This window comes from Aedes albopictus, chromosome 1 (assembly GCF_035046485.1).
Source record: "Aedes albopictus strain Foshan chromosome 1, AalbF5, whole genome shotgun sequence".
NCBI lineage: Eukaryota > Metazoa > Arthropoda > Insecta > Diptera > Culicidae > Aedes > Aedes albopictus.
Window position 1 is genome coordinate 323,365,580 of NC_085136.1, and position 18,387 is coordinate 323,383,966.

The following is an 18,387-nucleotide window of genomic DNA, read 5'->3' on the forward strand; positions in this document are numbered from 1 at the left end:
TACAGACAATGACAAGGGCAGCATCAAATCATTTATAGGCTTCGTAACCGAGCGGTTAGCGGCATCAGTCGTTTTGGTGTTTCGTAAGCGTCGGAGCGTGGGGGTTCGATTCCCGCTCCGGTCGAGGAAAACTTTTCGTCAAATGGAAAATTCTCCACTGGGCCACTGGATGTTGTATGTGTTGTTCGTTGTCGAATGTTCAGTCTGTGCGTTCTCTGGCCTGGTCGATGACGGTGTAATTGTCTTTAAAGAAAAAAATACAATAAATACTGAACCCCTTAAGAGAAGTTTATAGGGGCTTCAGGGTGATTTACTGAGGGGTTTGAATCCGTTTCAGCGGATCTCAGTGGAGGCTCCAATAAACTTAAACACCTTTCGAGACGTTTCGAGATGTTTCAGGGTCTTCAGATGAACTGAAGGGACGCCTATGGGATGTCCGAGGGGTTCTCAGAATGGTTTCAAGGTGTTTGAAAGCATCTCAATGTGTTACAGGGGGCTCCAGTAGTGTGTAAGTGAAGTCTACGGGGCCTCAGAGGAATTTTCTAAACGGTTTCAAGGCCTTTCAAAGCTTTTTGAGGTGTTTCAAGAGGTTTCGGTGGGATTTCAGGGGACATTCAGGGAAGCTATAGGTGGGCTCACAGAGGTTTCAAAACTGTTTCAGAACGTTCAGGGGGTTGCTACACACTAAGATTCTGATTTTCCAGCTCAGTATTTTTTCACTGAGTTTAGTATTTTTTCCATATTTTTACTGCGTTCCCATCAACAGATTTATCTCGGTACTCTCGATTACCAATATTCACCGTTCATCTGTAATTTTTGATAGTTCGTCTGCAGAACTCGTTAACTCATTTACAGAGCATTCAGTGAAAGGGATAACCGAGCGTAAAGAGTTAAATCTGCTGGTGAGAGCTCGGTAAAAAGGTGGAGAAAATACCGAGCTGATCTTAGTGTGTGGGTACCGAACATAGTTTTATCCAAGGGAGAAACTCCTTTCCGCTCCTACTTCAACTCGCCTTAACCATTTGAAGCCGGTTTTTCCAAGAGTTATTATGGAGTTGTTTCTACGTTTTTCTGTAGTTTTGGTGGTCAATATCATAAAAACCGGTATGCAGAATATTTTTTCTGGATATCCTACGTCATCTAAACTATTCTTGAGTTTAGATCCTTAAGTCTATGGATGTAACGGTAACTTCTTTTATTATAGAAAGCTACAATTTGTAATCTATCAGTAAGTAAGTCCAGTAAGTCTTTTAAAAGTTCAATAAACAGTTTCAGATTAGTCGGGATATCCTAGGTCATGCAAACTGCTCTCGAGTTTAGATCCTTAAGTCTACGGGTTTAATGGTAAATTCTTTCATTATACAAAGCTACGATTTGTAATCTATCATGTCAAGTAAGTCTTCTGAAAGCTCGATATACACTATCAGATCAGTCGGGATAGCTTGTTATCTATCATGTCCAGTAAGTCTTCTAAAAGTACATTAGACAGTATCAGATCAATCGGGATAGCCTAGGTCATCCAAACTGTTCTTGAGTTTAGATCCTAAAGTCTAAGGGTATAACGTTAACTTCTTTCATTATACAAAGCTGCGATTTGCAATCTATCTTGCCCAGTAAGTCTTCTGAAAGGCTGATATCCTAGGTCATCCAAACTATTCTTGAATTTAGATCCTAAGGTCTACGAGTGTAACGGTAACTTCTACGATTTGTAATCTATCATTTCCAGTAAGTCTTCTGAAAATTTCAGTGGTTGTTTTTATCAACTAAATTTCATAACAGTAAGGAAGCCCCTAATATCCCAAAAATATATAACAACACTTGTTGTTCCTCTAACTGCTTTGGTAAGTACAGTGGATTATGTAACACTACTTAATGTAGTGGCAAGAGTTATTATCACAGTGTAGACCTGAAGCTATGGTCTCCGGAGTAGTGTTGTTGATCTGGAATATCTCACAACTATCTTGAAATGACTCATGATATGCCAGGGAGATTACAGATTACAGTCTAAAGTTCATTATTAGAATAACTACACTCCCGTTCAAAAATTTGGGGTCACCCCCTAAAAAACATGTCATTTTTTAGGCCCATATCTCTGCCAATTTGCGTCCGATTTCAAAACCCTAGGTTTCATTCAAAAGATAATAAGTCAAAGAAACTTTGAACATGATTTAAAAGAAACTTTTTCAAAAAATTTTGTATGTAAACTTAACCCAAAGTTGCCAAATTTTCTAAAAAATGAATATAAACTTACGGCAGTGTCGCTGGAAGTTGGGTCGACCAAATTTTAAGATGAGAGCGGTAATATGACCCATTTTCTATTAGCTTTCAACTGCTTTTTACAGAACTTAGCTAAAAAATCTAGAAAAAAAGTTATTAAGTAAATTAATCCTTGATGTCATCGACCAAAAGTTTGGCGGAGATATGGGCCTAAAAAAAATGACATGTTTTTGAGGGGGTGACCCCAAACTTTTGACCGGGAGTGTACTTTTACTATCAAGAGCTAAACTTCAGGATAGTTTGGACGACCCTCAATGTCCCAAAGGTTCATAATAATATATAGTAGACTTCAGATTGCTCTAGTCACCGCGATTGATTGTGAAACGTTACTCAGTATGTCAGAAATAGCTGATGTTACGAGTGTGGACCTGAAGCCCTGAACTCCAAGGTAGTTTGACTGACCGGGAATATCCCTGTATGTAGTGTATATAAATAATATTTTAGATTACAAGAGCTTCGCTAATCCCAGCAGATTATGCAATACTATTATTTGTGGCGAAAACACAAAAAGTAATTCTTGTAGATTTAAAGAATTTCATTATAGAACAGTTTGGACGACCCTGAATGTCCCAAACGTTTAGAATAAGCTAGTAGACTTCAGATTGCTCCAGTAACTGTGTCTGATTATGCAACGTTACTCAGTATAATAGATATGTCTAATGTTACGAGTGTAGACCTGAAGTCCTCAACTCCAAGGTAGTTTGGCTGACCTGGAATATCCCTATAGCGTTTATAAATGACATTTAAGATGTCCAGAGCTTCACGGATCCCAGTAGGTTATGCAATTCTATTATTTGTGGCGAAAATACATAAAATTATTCTATTTGGTCTAAGATGATCAATTGATTGATTGATTTGTCTTTATTAAAGAGACCTTCAGCCCTTGGCTGCCAGATGATCAAAAATAAGTCTACGTAGTTAAATAGACAGCGCCTTTTGGGTTAACTACGTACTGGTGAACGTCTTTTGAATTAATAATTTCCAGGTAAATGATATAGAACCGTAGTTTTAAACATCTGCTACAACTTGGAATAAGCTCACCAAATTATTCTACAAAAACGACCTAACTCTGGTTATTTTCGTCCAAAATCAGTTTTAATTATACTACCATACCGTAGCGACTTATTGTACCACAACAACCCGTTGTTGCTCGTTGCTCGCGTGTGACTTCAATTCGAACAAAACTCCGATATCACTAACCGATAATCACCACATTTAGCAGCAGGCAGCTATTGCGCAATCCGCGACTGACTGACCGAGTTGACGAATTTCCATGCTAATCACATCTTTTCGCATTTTTTTTCCTTTCTTGCCCGCAGGTCTCCTTCCTCCAACAAAATCGTGGTGTGGTCACTCCGCCTGGTCCAATCTGAGCCGTCCATCCTCCGGGGGCGACTCCGCTCTGCTCATCCATTATCAGCGGTGTGTGCAAAAATCCACTGCAACACAAAAGTGCTCCGAAAATTTACCATCGCAAGTCGCACTAGTCGCGCAAGTGCGTGTGCGCGCCAGCGCGCCGTGGGGAATCAAACCAAACGAAACAAACGAAACAGCGAAAAAAAGTGCAATTTGTCGTTTTGATCGATGTGACAGGAATAAGCGATGACCAAAAGCGACACGAGGTTTATTAGCTCTTGATTGCGAGTAGTGGCGGCGGCGGCAACTTCGAAACACAAAATCCGAAAAAAAAAATGCCCGTTTCTGTGTGAACGTTGTTGGTTGCTGTTACTGTTGTCATCGCTGGTCGTCGCTCGTCGGTTTTCCGAAAAAGTGAAAGACCGCGCGCGGCTCACGCTTTCACTGTCCATTTTTGGTCGATCGGTTCGCGCGGTGCAGTGTGAAGCGGGTTTTGGGCTTACGACGATAATATTCTGCCTCCCTGGCCGATTGGCCGACATTGGGGTGTTTGAGTTTTGCCGTCGCCGTGTGACAGGTTGCTGTTTTCCGGTCCGGGCCAGTCTCGAGAGACCGAGACCGTGTGTGTAAGTGTGAGACAGGAAGAATAAAAGTGAAGGGAGACGGGTGAAGTGAGCGGTGGAAAATCAAAAATTTGTTTCAGAGTGCGCGCCGCCGCGCGCGCTCGCTTTGCCCCCACCATCATCCAGCTGTGACAACTTGATTTTGTGCTGTAATCGGGATATAGTGCTTTTCAAAATGATAAGATCACTTCGGACAAGTTGAACAACAAAGTTTTGTGAAGACTACAACTTGTGATAGCAGAAACTTGTCAGTTAGGGAAGAAATCTAGTTCGTCATATGCGCTAATTCCCGTCATATCAAATGGAAAATAGGCAATTATTACAGATATTCTGATTTATTTTTGCCAATGACTCATGGAAGCAAAAAGATGTAGACTATCAATAACCAACCTCTATAGCACTGTAATTCAAATAATTTCGCAAAATTTCTCGTTTCAATTTCACTCCGCTTACGAGTCAACCATTTTTCCCGATTTGCATTACCGTTCAATTTTCGCTTCGTCAGATTCACTTGTTGAACAATTTTTCAACTTGTACCCAACAAAAGCTCTGTGGCACTTCAAAGTTGAATTTCACTCCTGCGGCAAAAACTGTTCAATTAATCAAATCAATCGATTTACCCCGTCATTAAAATGTTTGTTTACAGATGTCTTCGTCCAGGGAGCACATGCAAACAAATGTATGCGTGGATTTCCTGCACACGAAACATCGAATTTCACAACCACAGAGAAAGATTTCTTCGTTGCACTGTGATGGCGTATTATGTTCTGGTGGGTCAAAATATGAATTGAAGTATTTTGGTCGCTATTCTAAAGCTACATCTTTCTTAATTTAGTAGCTTTCTGCTCAATAGTACTTTGATCCCATGATTTAATTGCGAAGAATTTGACCGACTTTTCGACTACACAATTACGGTCAAATCATAATTTTTAACCATCTGAAATACCATAGTGTTACGTAGAAGGTGTGGCAAAAATTGATTTCAGGTTGTGCCTGAAATAGACTTTGACTAGACGGAAACAGAATTGTGTGTGTGTGTGTGTGTGGTCCAACTAACCCCCACTGTCCGGCAGTGATATTATGGAAGAAAGCTTTCTGCAATATCATGTTGATGCTAAAGCAAAAAGCTTTAGTCCGGGAGTTAGAAGGTGATAGCTCTATTGCAGATCCAGAGACCCATTTCAGAATGGCTGGAGAGACACGTCCATTCAGAAGTCACTTTCACTTACAATAAGCCCCGCATGTGTGCAATACCGTTATCAAATGGATAATGATAATACAAACACACTTCCTGCTTCAAAGATAATCTTCGAAACTGGCGCGTATTTAGTAGAATTTGTTGCAGTAATGAAGATTAGAACAATCTCACCAAAAACCATCCAAGGTAGCGCTGCCATCACCATAGGAACGTCTTTACAACGCAGTCGGGTATACTCCACGTCTCACCTCCGTCGCGCCGTCAGTCATCATTAGAACTCACGTCACACAATGTATTTCTCACAAAATTATGGATGAGAACACATTGTGTTTGATTCTGGAACCACTTGCGAACGGCGTGGCGTCAGCCAAAAACGCGAGAAAAGTTCGTTTGCGTTACCCCAGCTGCGGGCAACGACATGTAATCACACACACGACACTAAAACACCTCCGGATGGCGTAGCGCTTGCAGCCATTTTACGATTCGGCTGGAAAAGGCAATCTAGCAACTCTGAACTAACTTCTGGAACAATTCTTCAAGATCTTCCAAAAACTAATCACTTTGTATCCAAACTCACACTGAATCAACATTCTTCCACACGCGAAGAGCTATCCGGATGGCGTAGCACCGGCCAAACCGTCAGCAGAATCATGAAAAAATGAACGCAAAAAAAACTTGTTGATTAGCTCAAAGCGTCTCAAGCGACACTGATTTTACCAGTGGAGTGCAATCACGCACACGACACGAAAACACTTCCGTATAGAGTAGCGCTACCTGCTTCTCCAGGAACACGGAACACAAATCTTCTCAAAATCAATAATGTTCACTTTCTCACACGCGGAAGACCCGTCCGGATGGCGTAGCACCGGCCAAACCGTCAGCGGAATCGCGAAAAAAAAAAAAACTTCCGAACACGAACGAAATTCGACGAGCAGAGCAAAACACGTCTGCACGCGGCAACGCCTACTCAATCCAAACCTTTGACTAGACGGAAACAGAATTGCCTCGAAAATTGGTCAATCCTATTATTTCGGTTCTTTTACTAAATTTTTGCATGTTATGCAAGCTAATTTAAAAATTATTAATTGATACCAAATTGGCCATGTGGAGTTAGGCAAGGTAAATTAGGTCAATATTGGTCGATGCCTAGAGAGACGGGAATTAGATTTTTTTTTTCTTTTTTTTTTTCTTTATTAGAAGAGACGAACCAGTCAAGGGCTGAAAGTCTCTGAAATAAAGACAAATCAATCAATAAACTCTTTATTAAAGCGATCCAAGCTTTTATTTTATCGTATAAAAATGCTTTTTTATCTTTAGCAGGAATTCCAGTAACAGGCATTCCTTCCGGGATTCGTTCTGAAATTCTTACTGCAGGAATTCTTTCTCAAATTCTGGTAACAGAAATTCCAACGGGGAGTTCAAAACTTCAGCAATTTTGCAAAGTGACGTAAGTGCCATTACGAATTTTAACATCTTTTGGTGTATATTTGATAAAACAAAAATATTACTGTGGCATCCCAGCAAACATTTTGGCTGTAAAAGAGTGGAACAGCACTTTTGAGTAAATTGTAGCTTAAGAAACTGTCATCCAACTACAGTAGACGTTCAATAACTGCAACGTGTAACCGAAATTCGATAACTGAAACACCTGACAGAAGTCAACAAACCATCAATTGGCTTTATACCTTTTAGTTCCGCCCTATTTTGCTTATCCTTTGACAGATACGCGTATTTCGACTACCACTACCACAGTTGATAACAGACACTGAGGAAGATTACAAGTGGTAGTCGAAATACTTGGATCTGTCAAAGGATAAGCAAAACAGGGCGGAATTAAAAGGTACAAAACTGATTACACTCATTCAAAGATAGTATTCTGCTTAGAGGGTTTGAAAAGTCGGTATTGATATTGATGATCTTCAATTGGCGTTAAATGCACGTGAACTTCCGACTGTTTATTTGGGCAAATATGGTGCACCATTTTGACGTTTGGCGGTGCACTAACTGCGAATTTGTTGCATCTACCGAACTTAACGTTGAAAATCTTTAGAGTTAAACCGTTTGCACCGACCAAACGTCTTCTGTACTTTTGTTTTTGCAGTGAAGTAGGCATTCCTTCTGGGATCTTCAGGAATACCATTTGGAATTCATTCAGAAGCCTCTTCAGCAATGTCATCAGGAGTTCCTACAGGAAGTCCTTCTAGACTTTTTTTTCGGAACTTGCGCCGGCAGTTCCTCCGGAGAAGTCTTCAAGAATTCCATCGCGAATTCTGCTAGAAGTTCTTTTAGTTCCAGGAGGAATCCCCTGGGGAGTTGCTGGAGGAATCCCCTGGAGAGTTCCAGGAGGAATCCCCTGGGGAGTTCCAGGAGGAATCCCTTGGGGAGTTCCAGGAGGAATCCCTTGGGGAGTTCCAGGAGGAATCCCCTGGGGAGTTCCAGGAGGAATCCCCTGGGGAGTTCCAGGAGGAATCCCCTGGGGAGTTCCAGGAGGAATCCCCTGGGGAGTTCCAGGAGGAATCCCCTGGGGAGTTCCAGGAGGAATCCCCTGGGGAGTTCCAGGAGGAATCCCCTGGGGAGTTCCAGGAGGAATCCCCTGGGAAGTTCCAGGAGGAATCCCCTGGGGAGTTCCAGAAGGAATCCCCTGGGGAGTTCCAGGAGGAATCCCCTGGGGAGTTCCAGGAGGAATCCCCTAGGGAGTTCCAAGAGGAATCCCCTAGGGAGTTCCAGGAGGAATCCCCTGGGGAGTTCCAGGAGGAATCCCCTGGGGAGTTCCAGGAGGAATCCCCTGGGGAGTTCCAGGAGGAATCCCCTGGGGAGTTCCAGGAGGAATCCCCTGGGGAGTTCCAGGAGGAATCCCCTGGGGAGTTCCAGGAGGAATCCCCTGGGGAGTTCCAGGAGGAATCCCCTGGGGAGTTCCAGGAGGAATCCCCTGGGGAGTTCCAGGAGGAATCCCTTGGTGAGTTGCAGGAGGAATCCCCTGGGGAGTTGCTGGAGGAATCCCCTGGAGAGTTCCAGGAGGAATCCCCTGGGGAGTTCCAGGAGGAATCCCTTGGGGAGTTCCAGGAGGAATCCCTTGGGGAGTTCCAGGAGGAATCCCCTGGGGAGTTCCAGGAGGAATCCCCTGGGGAGTTCCAGGAGGAATCGCCTGGGGAGTTCCAGGAGGAATCCCCTGGGGAGTTCCAGGAGGAATCCCCTGGGGAGTTCCAGGAGGAATCCCCTGGGGAGTTCCAGGAGGAATCCCCTGGGGAGTTCCAGGAGGAATCCCCTGGGGAGTTCCAGGAGGAATCCCCTGGGGAGTTCCAGGAGGAATCCCCTGGGGAGTTCCAGGAGGAATCCCCTGGGGAGTTCCAGGAGGAATCCCCTGGGGAGTTCCAGGAGGAATCCCCTGGGGAGTTCCAGGAGGAATCCCCTGGGGAGTTCCAGGAGGAATCCCCTGGGGAGTTCCAGGAGGAATCCCCTGGGGAGTTCCAGGAGGAATCCCCTGGGGAGTTCCAGGAGGAATCCCCTGGGGAGTTCCAGGAGGAATCCCCTGGGGAGTTCCAGGAGGAATCCCCTGGGGAGTTCCAGGAGGAATCCCCTGGGGAGTTCCAGGAGGAATCCCCTGGGGAGTTCCAGGAGGAATCCTCTGGGGAATTCCAGGAGGAATCCTCTGGGGAATTCCAAGAGAAATCCCCTGGGGAGTTCCAGGAGGAATCCCCTGGGGAGTTCCAGGAGGAACCCCCTGGGGAGTGCTAGGAGGAATCCCCTGGGGAATTCCAGGAGGAATCCCCAGGAGAGTTCCAGGAGGAATCTACTGGGGAGTTCCAGGATTATTCCCCTGCGGTTTTCCACGAGGAATCCCGTGGGAGTTGCAGGAGGAATCCCCTTGGAGTTGCAGGAGGAATCCCCTGGGAGAAATCTCCTGATGAGTTCCAGGAAGAATCCCCTGGAGAGTTCCAGGAGGAATCCTCTGGAGAGTTCCAAGAGGAATCTCCTGGAGAGTTCCAGGAGGATTCCCCTGGGGAGTTAGAAGAGTAATCCCCTGGGGATTTCCAGGAAAAATCCCCTGGGAAATTCCAGAAGGAATCCCCTGGGAAGTTCCAGGAGGAATCCCCCGGGCAGATCCAGGAGGAATCTCCTGGGGAGTGCCAGGCGGAATCCCCTGGGAGTTCCAGGCGGAATCCCCTTGGGGCTTTCTGGAGGAACTCCCAGGGGGTTCCAGGCGGAATCCCCTGGGGAGTTCCAGTAGGAATTCCATGAGGAGTTCCAGGAGTAATTCCCTGGGGAGTTTCAGGAGGTATCCACTGGGGAGTTCCAGGAGAAATCCTCTGAAGAATTTCTGGAGGTCCAAGAAAAAAATCTGAGATTTTTCCTAGAGAAATTCCTGATAAAGTTCCTAGAGAAATCCGGAAGGAATCCCTGAGGGAATTCCCGTAGGAATCCCCGAAGGAATTCCTAGAGAAGTCCCCAAGAAAATTTCTGGAGAAATCCCCGAAGAAGTTTCTGGAGAAATTCCCTCAGGGATTCCTCTACGAGCTCCCTCAAGGATACCTCAAGAAACTCCCTCAAGGATTCCTCGAAGAATTCCATCAGGGATTCCTCTAAAACTTCCTCAGGGATTTTCTATGAATATCCTCAGGGATTCCTCCAGGAACACTCTCAGGGGTTCTCCTAAGGACACCCTCAGAGATTCATCTAGAAACTCTTTCTCCATGAATTCCCCAAGGGATTCCTCTACGAATTCTCTCGAAAATTTCTTCAGGAATTCTTTCGGAGATTTCTCTAGGAACTACTTCGGAGATACCTCTAGGAACTGTCTCAAGGATACTTGTAGGAACTCCCTCATGAGTTCCCCTATGAATTCCTCTAGGAACTTGCTCATTATTATTCACAATATATTCTGTAAGTATATCTTCAAATTATTTTCAGATTTTCTCCAGAAGTTCTCCAGGGTTTTTTAAGGATTTCCTTAGGATGTTAGCTAACTGTTTCTCTGGAATTTTTCTACATCTCTTTTCACAAATTTTCTCCGACCAAAACATGTTAAGGATTTCAGATACATCCTCCGAAAAATTCTTCGGGGATTTCTTCAAGGAATTTTACAATTATTCCACCATTAAGAAAAATGTTAAGAAATTCTTTCAGAAATTTCCCCAAAAAATATTTTAAAAGTATTCCCAGGAACTTATCAAGCAATTTCTCCAAAAACCATCACAGAAATTACCCCAGGAATTTCCTCAAAACTTCTCTAGAAATTTCCTCCGTTATTCCTCTGAAATTATTCCCAGAAATTTCCTCAGGATTCCAATTAGTAATTTAGTGAAAGGAATCATTTAAAGGGTGATACGGTCAAAATTTGGTCACGCAATTTTTTTCATAACTTTAGATTGCGTACACCAAAACAGCTGATTTTTGGACCAGTAATGCTACATTATATGTAGCTTATACCATAAAATTTTCATCAAAATCGGTTTAGTATTTGCGGAGATATTGTGAATCCTAAAAACTGCAATTTTAAAATTTTGTACAAAGTGGATTAAAAAATAAGAACACATTTTTACTCTTTTTTTTATAGAGCCAGAAATACTGAACCAATTTCAATGAAAATTTTTCTGTGTGTTAAGTATACATATCAAAATGTTATGTAAAAATTTCATTCAATTTGATTCAGCCGTTACAAAGTTATATTTGTTTAAGTGGTCAAATTTTGTCAAATTTTGTCCAGTCAAGTCAAATTTTGGTCACACAATTTTTTTCATAACTTTAGATTGCGTACACCAAAACAGCTGATTTTTGGATCAGTAATGGTACATTATATGTAGCTTGTACCATAAAATTTTCATCAAAATCGGTCTAGTATTTGCGGAGATATTGTTGAACCCTGAGATCCGCAATTTTAAAATTTTGTGCGAAGAGGATTCATACATTTTTACTGTTTTATTTATAGAGCCAGAGATACTTAACCGATTTCAATGAAAATTTTTCTGTATGTGTAGTATGCATATCAAAATGTTGTGTAAAAATTTCATTCCATTTGATCCAGCCGTTACAAAGTTATATTTGCTTAAGTGGCACCCGGTCAGTTTTTTTCATATTCAAACTGCTACAACTTTGAAAGTATTCATACAAAATGGCTCAAAATTTTACTAAGAACGTATTTTCATAATAGTACTATACTGTAAAATTTTGATAAAAATCGGAGCAGTATTGGTAGTTCTATAATCAAAATTGTGCTTTATTGACCTTAAATTTCCGAAAATTTACTATGGAGCGCCTTTGTACAAAATTTTGAAAAGGTAGGTCGATGGTTTTGTCTATATATCAACCAATACTCAATCGATTTTGATGAAAATTTTATGGTATAAGCTACATATAATGTAGCATTACTGGTCCAAAATTCAGCTGTTTTGGTGTACGCAGTCTAAAGTTATGAAAAAAATTGTGTGACCAAATTTTGACCGTATCACCCTTTATAAATTAACCTAGGAGTGTTTTCAGAAAGTTTTTCAGAAATACCTCAAGGTAATTTTCCAGAAATACCTTCAAGATCTCTCCACAAATTCCTTCGGGAATTTCCCCAGGATTTCTTTCAAAAAATTACCCAAAAGCTCCTCCAAAAAATTTCTCAGAAATTCTGTCGGAAATTTTCCAGAAATTCCTTGAAGATTTCCCCAAAGATTCCTCAAACTTCCAAATTTCTCAATGATTGTCAATAGGAAATGTTCTCAGGAATTATTCCAGAAATATCTTTATTACCTCTTTAAGAAATCTCCCCGGATCCCTTCAGGATTTCCAAAAGGATTTCCCACAAAATGTCTTACGCAAATTTATTCAGCAGTTCCTCTGAAAATTTTCCTTGATTTTTTTCAGAAATTTACTTTGAAGCTCCTCCAAGAATTTCTTCAGCAAATCTGTCGAAAATTTCCTCAGGAATTTCCCCAAAAATGCCTTATTGTATCCGCCAGAGATTCCTTCGCGAATTTCCTCATGATTTCTATTGGGAATTTAAAAAAAAATCCTTTCTTAGATTCCTCAGGAATTCTATCAGAAAGTTTATCAGAAAATCTTCCAAGAAATTTCCCACGAACTTCTACAGGAATATTTCTCAAAATTCATTCAAAAGTTCTTCGAAATTTCTCCAGGAATTCTCAGAAATTGCTTAAGAAAATAGTAAAGGAGTTTCCCCAAAAATCCTTACAAGAATGTATAGAAGGAGTCCTTTAGAAATTTCCCCTGAATTTATTTTTGAAAATGTGTCTGCAAATTCCACAGGAAGTCTTTCAGAAATATCCAGATGTCTCCAGAAACTTTGCCTTAAATTCCTTCAGGAAATTCCCCAGGAATTGCTCTAGTTATTGCTGTAGTAATTTCTCCAGGATTTTGATTAGGAATTTTAGAAGGAATTCTTTCAGGAATTTCCCAGGAATTCCCTCCACAAATTTCCGCAAAAAATGTTCCAATAATTTCTCCAGGATTGCTCTAGGCATTTCCTCAGGAACTCGACCAGAAATTTTCTAGGACTTTCTTCATTTCAATTTCCCTACGATTATTTTTCAAAAATTATATCAGAAATTCATTCGGATTTTTTTTTTTCAGGAATAAATATAGGAAATTTTTCAGGAAAATAAATTCGGAACTCTCATAAAACTCCTAAAGGTCAGGGGTCAAACTTTTCCCTACCCCCCAAACTCCCGTAATTTCTTTGAAACACCTCTGGAAACATCTCAAGATGTAAACAGCTAATGATAGTGTAATTTTTTGCCTTGATCAATTGCTATAAGCTTAACATAAGAAGATTCGGAGCGCTGATTTAGATATCCATGAGATTTGTGCACCTTAAATCGTGTGATTTAAGATCACCCTAAGTTCCTATGAAACGCTACTGATATCTCCGGCCGGTTGAAAAGCGATCTTTAATTATAATTTTCCGAAAATTCCTTTGGTAATTTCTTCTAGATTAGGCTCGGAAATTATTCCATTTGTTTTTTCAAGAATTTCCCCGAGGATTTTCTCTGGGTATACCACTCCAGATGTTCCATCGGGAATTTCTGAGAATTCCCTCAGCACTTTCATCGGAAATTTTACCAGCAGCTTCTTCCGGAATTTCTCGAAGAGCTCTTCCGAATATTTCTATGAAAGTTCTCGCAGACATTTTTCCAAGAGTTCGTTCAGAAATTTGCTTCAGCTTATTTGGGGATTTCTCTACGAGTTTTGCTTTTAACAATAATAATTTCTCCAGGAGTTCATTTGATATTTACTTCAGGAGTTACTTACCTAGCTCAACCAAAAATTCCTTCAGAAATTCTTGCGGGAAATCCTTGTGAATTCTTCCACAAAACCCTCGGGAATTTCTGAATCATTCGGGAATCGCTCTTAGAGGTCCTCCACGAATTCCTCCAGGAAGTTTCTTCAATTTTTATTTTCCGAAAATTCTTTTGGAAAATCTTCCAAGATTCCTCCTAAAGTTTCATCGGCAATTGCCCCGAATATAGTTTTGAGAATTCCTCCAGAAGTTCCCTTGACAACTCCTTCACTGAAGTTCTGGGAATTTGGAAATTCTCCTGACGTTGCAACGGGAATTTATCTATGATTTTAACCCAGAATTTCTCGAAAAGTTCCATCGGAAATTTCTCCAGGAGTTTTTCAGGGAATTCCTTCATAAACATCGTCGGGAATTTTCAATGAGCTCTTTCGGGAATTGCTTCGAAAGTTTCTTCCAGAATTCCATCAAAAGTTTCTTCGAGAACTCCTCAAGCAGTTTTTTTTTTTTCTTTTGGAGATTTCTCCAGCAATTCCTCGAGAAGATTTTTAGGAAACTCTCATGAAGATTCATTGAAACTACCTCCAGGAGTTTCACTGGCAATTCTTCCGGAAATTCCTCCAGTAGTTCTATAGGGAATTCTACCAGGATTTTTTTAGAATTCCTCCAGAAAACTCAACGGAAACTTCTCTATCAGATAAATAGAGAATTCCCCCCCAAGCGTTCTTTCGTAACCTCATCCGGAAGTTCGTTCGGGAATCTCTCCAGGAGTTCCATTAACAATCCCTCCGGAAGAACTATTGAAAATTTCTCCAGCAGTTTAATCAAGATTCTGCCAGCCCAAGAGTTCTATCGGAGATTCCTTCGTGAGATCAATATCGATATCAAGATCGAATTTCCCCCCAGAATTTCTTCGTTATTTTTTCCAGAAGCTCCATTAGCAAATCCTCAAGTAGTTCCATTGACCATTCTTGCAAAAGTTTTACTTACAATTCCCCTAAAAAATTCATTGAGAGCACTTCCAGGAGTGCCATCAACAAAAAATAATGGAAAAAAAATCTTTTCAAAGCTGTCCATAGGTTTTTTACAAGAAGCCTTAGAGAGAAATTTTAAAGACGTAATCTTATGAATTCCAGAATGAGTCTTGATAATATCCTTATGAATCCTTGAAGATATTTATGGAGGAATTTTCGGAAATAATTCTCGAGAAAACCTTAAAAGAGCTTCTTTGACACGAATACCATTCTAGTGGTAAAGTGTCCTTTATGGTAATAATTAAAAGTTGGTAAGGGAAAGAAATCTACAGGAGTTTCAGCTGGGATACTTCCTCAAGGTTCATGCGGGATTTCTTTTAAAGTTTCACCAGGGATTTCTCCCGAAACTTGTGTTGGACAATTCCTTTCGGTGTTGGTCCTGGGATAACTCTCAGCTAATGCTGATATTTCTCGTGGAGTTCTTCCCGTGATTTCTTTCAGAGCTTTTTCAAGTTTCACGTCCTCGTAGTTGTTTACCGGATTTTTTGCAACGATGCCTAAGACTATTTTTATTGATTTTGTAAGGATTATTCCAAGAGCTCTTCCCAGAATGCCTAGCTGAATGTGTCCCGAGATTCTGGAACTTCAGAGGATATCTTGAGAAAAATGGGACATCTCGAAAAAAAAAAGTTTTTGGAGTAATCACGGGAGGATATTGTGTGGAAATTCAACGAGGAACTCTCAAACCTCTAAGAAAGGAACTGTTAGTTCCTCTCAATCCCTGGGCGAAAATCCCAGGGTGAAATCCAAGTGAAATGTTCGAAAACTTCCTGGAAAAAAACGGTAGAACCTGATAACTCTCCTTTGGCATTAGGGTCAATTTTGATCCAATCCGTACACTACGTCAGCAAGCTGCTGCCAACGTGATGCAAAATGAAGGTTAAAAAACCCTAATTAATCCACCTAGCGGTGATGGTGCCTTTCTCGTGCTTTAAAATATCCTTTCAACAAAACTCGAGCGACATGTTGATGACATTGACATAAATACAATATGAAAACTGCTTGCTAAATCTACTCAATATGGATACATTTTATATTAGCGTAACATCCAATATTCAGAAAATATAAGACAACGATCCAAAACTCAAACCAAACAAGTGTCATGAAGTCGCAAAATTTGCAAAGGTCATTATAGATTTTCCAGTCATCATTTTATGACTCCGGATATCTACCCCAACTAAACTAACCGCCATCTTGAACATTGAGACACCATCTTGGATGTTCTGGTATTCATTTTTGGACTCTGCACCTAAAATTACATAAAATAGTCGCCGTATTGAATTTTGGCATGTCGTTTATGATTTTCTGGTTACCAGTTTTAGACGAAGACCGGCATTCTTCCCCATTCAAACTATAGTCATATTGCAGACCTTGTGAAATAGCGCACAGCTTGGGTTTTCTGATTACAAATTTTGAATTCTGGACATATTTTCATACAAAATATGCCCATAATGCAAGAATTAAAAATCCTATAAAATAGGCACTAACTTGAATACTGGGCCATTATCTTTGACTTTGGACCGCTATTTTGGAAACTCTGGTGGACTCCAAACAAATTTCCCATACCAAATACACTTATTTTACATAGTTTTAGAGCTCAAAATTCATTAAAACAGCCACCATCTTCTGTTTACGCGGTCAAATTCTTATTTTTCCATTCAACGTTGATCAATCCTGCTATAACTTTACACCTTAGGAATCTGAAATGGTACGATTTGATGAGATCGCTTTAGTTTTGTCTATATTTTGTTCTCATATATGAGAACTTAGACCTATGCGTCACTGTTCTTCATACCTAATGTTTATTAGGCCATTTAACAAAGCCACGATTTAAATTTTCACATGAACGTTGGTTCTGCTACACAACAGCTAGTCTCTAATGTGATCTAAGGCTATTTTCTTGCTAACCGTTCATTAGATTATCAAAAAAAATGTGCGATCTGATGTGTCGTATGTATGGGTTTGTTCATTTTTATACTTGGTAATTTCCGGTGGGATAGCCGGATCTGATTCCATGAGTCATGGACCATGACACTACCGGTTGTCCCAATTATGGTCTGAGAATATTTTATTACTATTTATTCACCTTTACCTAATCACCGCGATTTGATATATCGCATGAATGGGTTTGCTTCACTTTTACTTCTAACCACTTTCGAAGCCACAGCTGAACCCGCAACACTACCGGGAATCTAATGTGGTCTGACCCTATTTTTCCATCAGGTTGTCGATAAGTCGTGATCAGTCTTCGTTCTACTGCTCGTGTTGTGTGTAGGTAAGAGGTAACGATAGCGCATGAATGTAACAAAGCCGACTGACACCCGACTGCGGCAACGAAATGAAGGTAGTAAAAAGTGTCGAATGTTTACAAGACTGGTCGTGATTTGATGTACCGCATCCATGGGTTTGGTTAAATTTTACATTTAACTACCCGGATCAGATTCCGGGTAACTACCAGCTGAACCAAATATGGTCTAACATTATTGTCTTGTTAACTGCTCATCGGTTAACCAAAAACGCTGCAAATTGAAGGTGTCACATGCAGGGTTTGACAATTTCGACGGGACTCTCTGAACCAATTCCGGACCACTACCAGTGACGTAAGGCTATTTTCTAGCTAACTGTTCATCAGGTTATCGCAAAAGCCACGATTTGATGTGTCACATGCCTGGATTTGGTTCACTTTTACATTTGGCCTCTTCCGGCCACTCAAAACCGATTCCGAAACACTTGCTGACCGTTCATTAGGTAATCTAAAAAGCCGCTATTTGATGTGACGCATGTACGGGTTTGTTTCTCTTTCAGATTTAACCACTTCGGCGGGAACCCCGGAACGGGTTCCGGAACACTACTGGTTCAGATATGATCTGAGATGATTTTCCTGCTCATTGTCCATCAGGTCATCGAAAATGCCGTGGTTTGATGTGTCGCATGTATGGGTTTGGTTCAATTGTATATTTGGCCACTGCCAGCGGGACGCCTAGAACCGGTTTCGAAACACTACCGGTTCAGGTATGGTCTGAGATGATTTTCCTGCTCATTATCCATCAGGTCATCGAAAATGCCGTGGTTTGATGTGCCGCATGCATGGGTTTGGTTCAATTGTATATTTGGCCACTTCCAGCGGGACGCCTAGAACCGGTTTCGGAACACTACCGGTTCAGATATGATCTGAGACTATTTTTCTGCTTACCGCTCATCAGGTTATCGAATATGCCGTAGTTTGATGTGTCGTATGCATGGGTTTGGTTCACTTGTATATTTGGCCACTTCCAGCGAGACGACTAGAACCGGTTCCGGAACATTACCGGTTCAGATATGGTCTGAGATGATTTTCCTGCTCATTGTCCATCAGGTCATCTAAAATGCCGTGGTTTGATGTGTCGCTTGCATGGGTTTGGTACAATAGTATATTTGGCCACTTACAGCGGGACGCCCAGAACCGGTTCGGGTACACTATCGGTTCAGATATTGTCTGAGACTATTTTCCTGCTTACCGCTCATCAGGTTATCGAAAATGCCGTGGTTTGATGTGTCTCATGCATGGGTTTGGTTCACTTTGATATTTGCCACTTCCGGCGGGACACCCGGAACCGGTTCCGGAACACTACCGGTTCAGATATGGTCTGAGACTATTTTTCTGCTTACCGCTCATCAGGT

At 41.3% G+C, this 18,387-nt stretch overlaps 1 protein-coding gene across 8 annotated transcripts in view; it reads left to right on the forward strand.

Moving 5' to 3' along the window:
• The window catches only part of LOC109411496 (tyrosine-protein kinase Fer), a 228,198-nt gene that overhangs the window by 36,280 nt on the left and 173,531 nt on the right, over positions 1 to 18,387 (forward strand). For 6 of the 8 annotated variants that reach the window (XM_062847237.1, XM_062847236.1, XM_062847239.1 and 3 more), the window contains one exon: positions 3,597 to 4,259. The exons of the other annotated variants lie outside the window; for them this stretch is intronic. The gene's annotated coding sequence lies outside the window, so the exon portion shown is untranslated. The remainder of the gene's footprint in view (positions 1 to 3,596; positions 4,260 to 18,387) is intronic. 8 annotated transcript variants of the gene reach the window in all.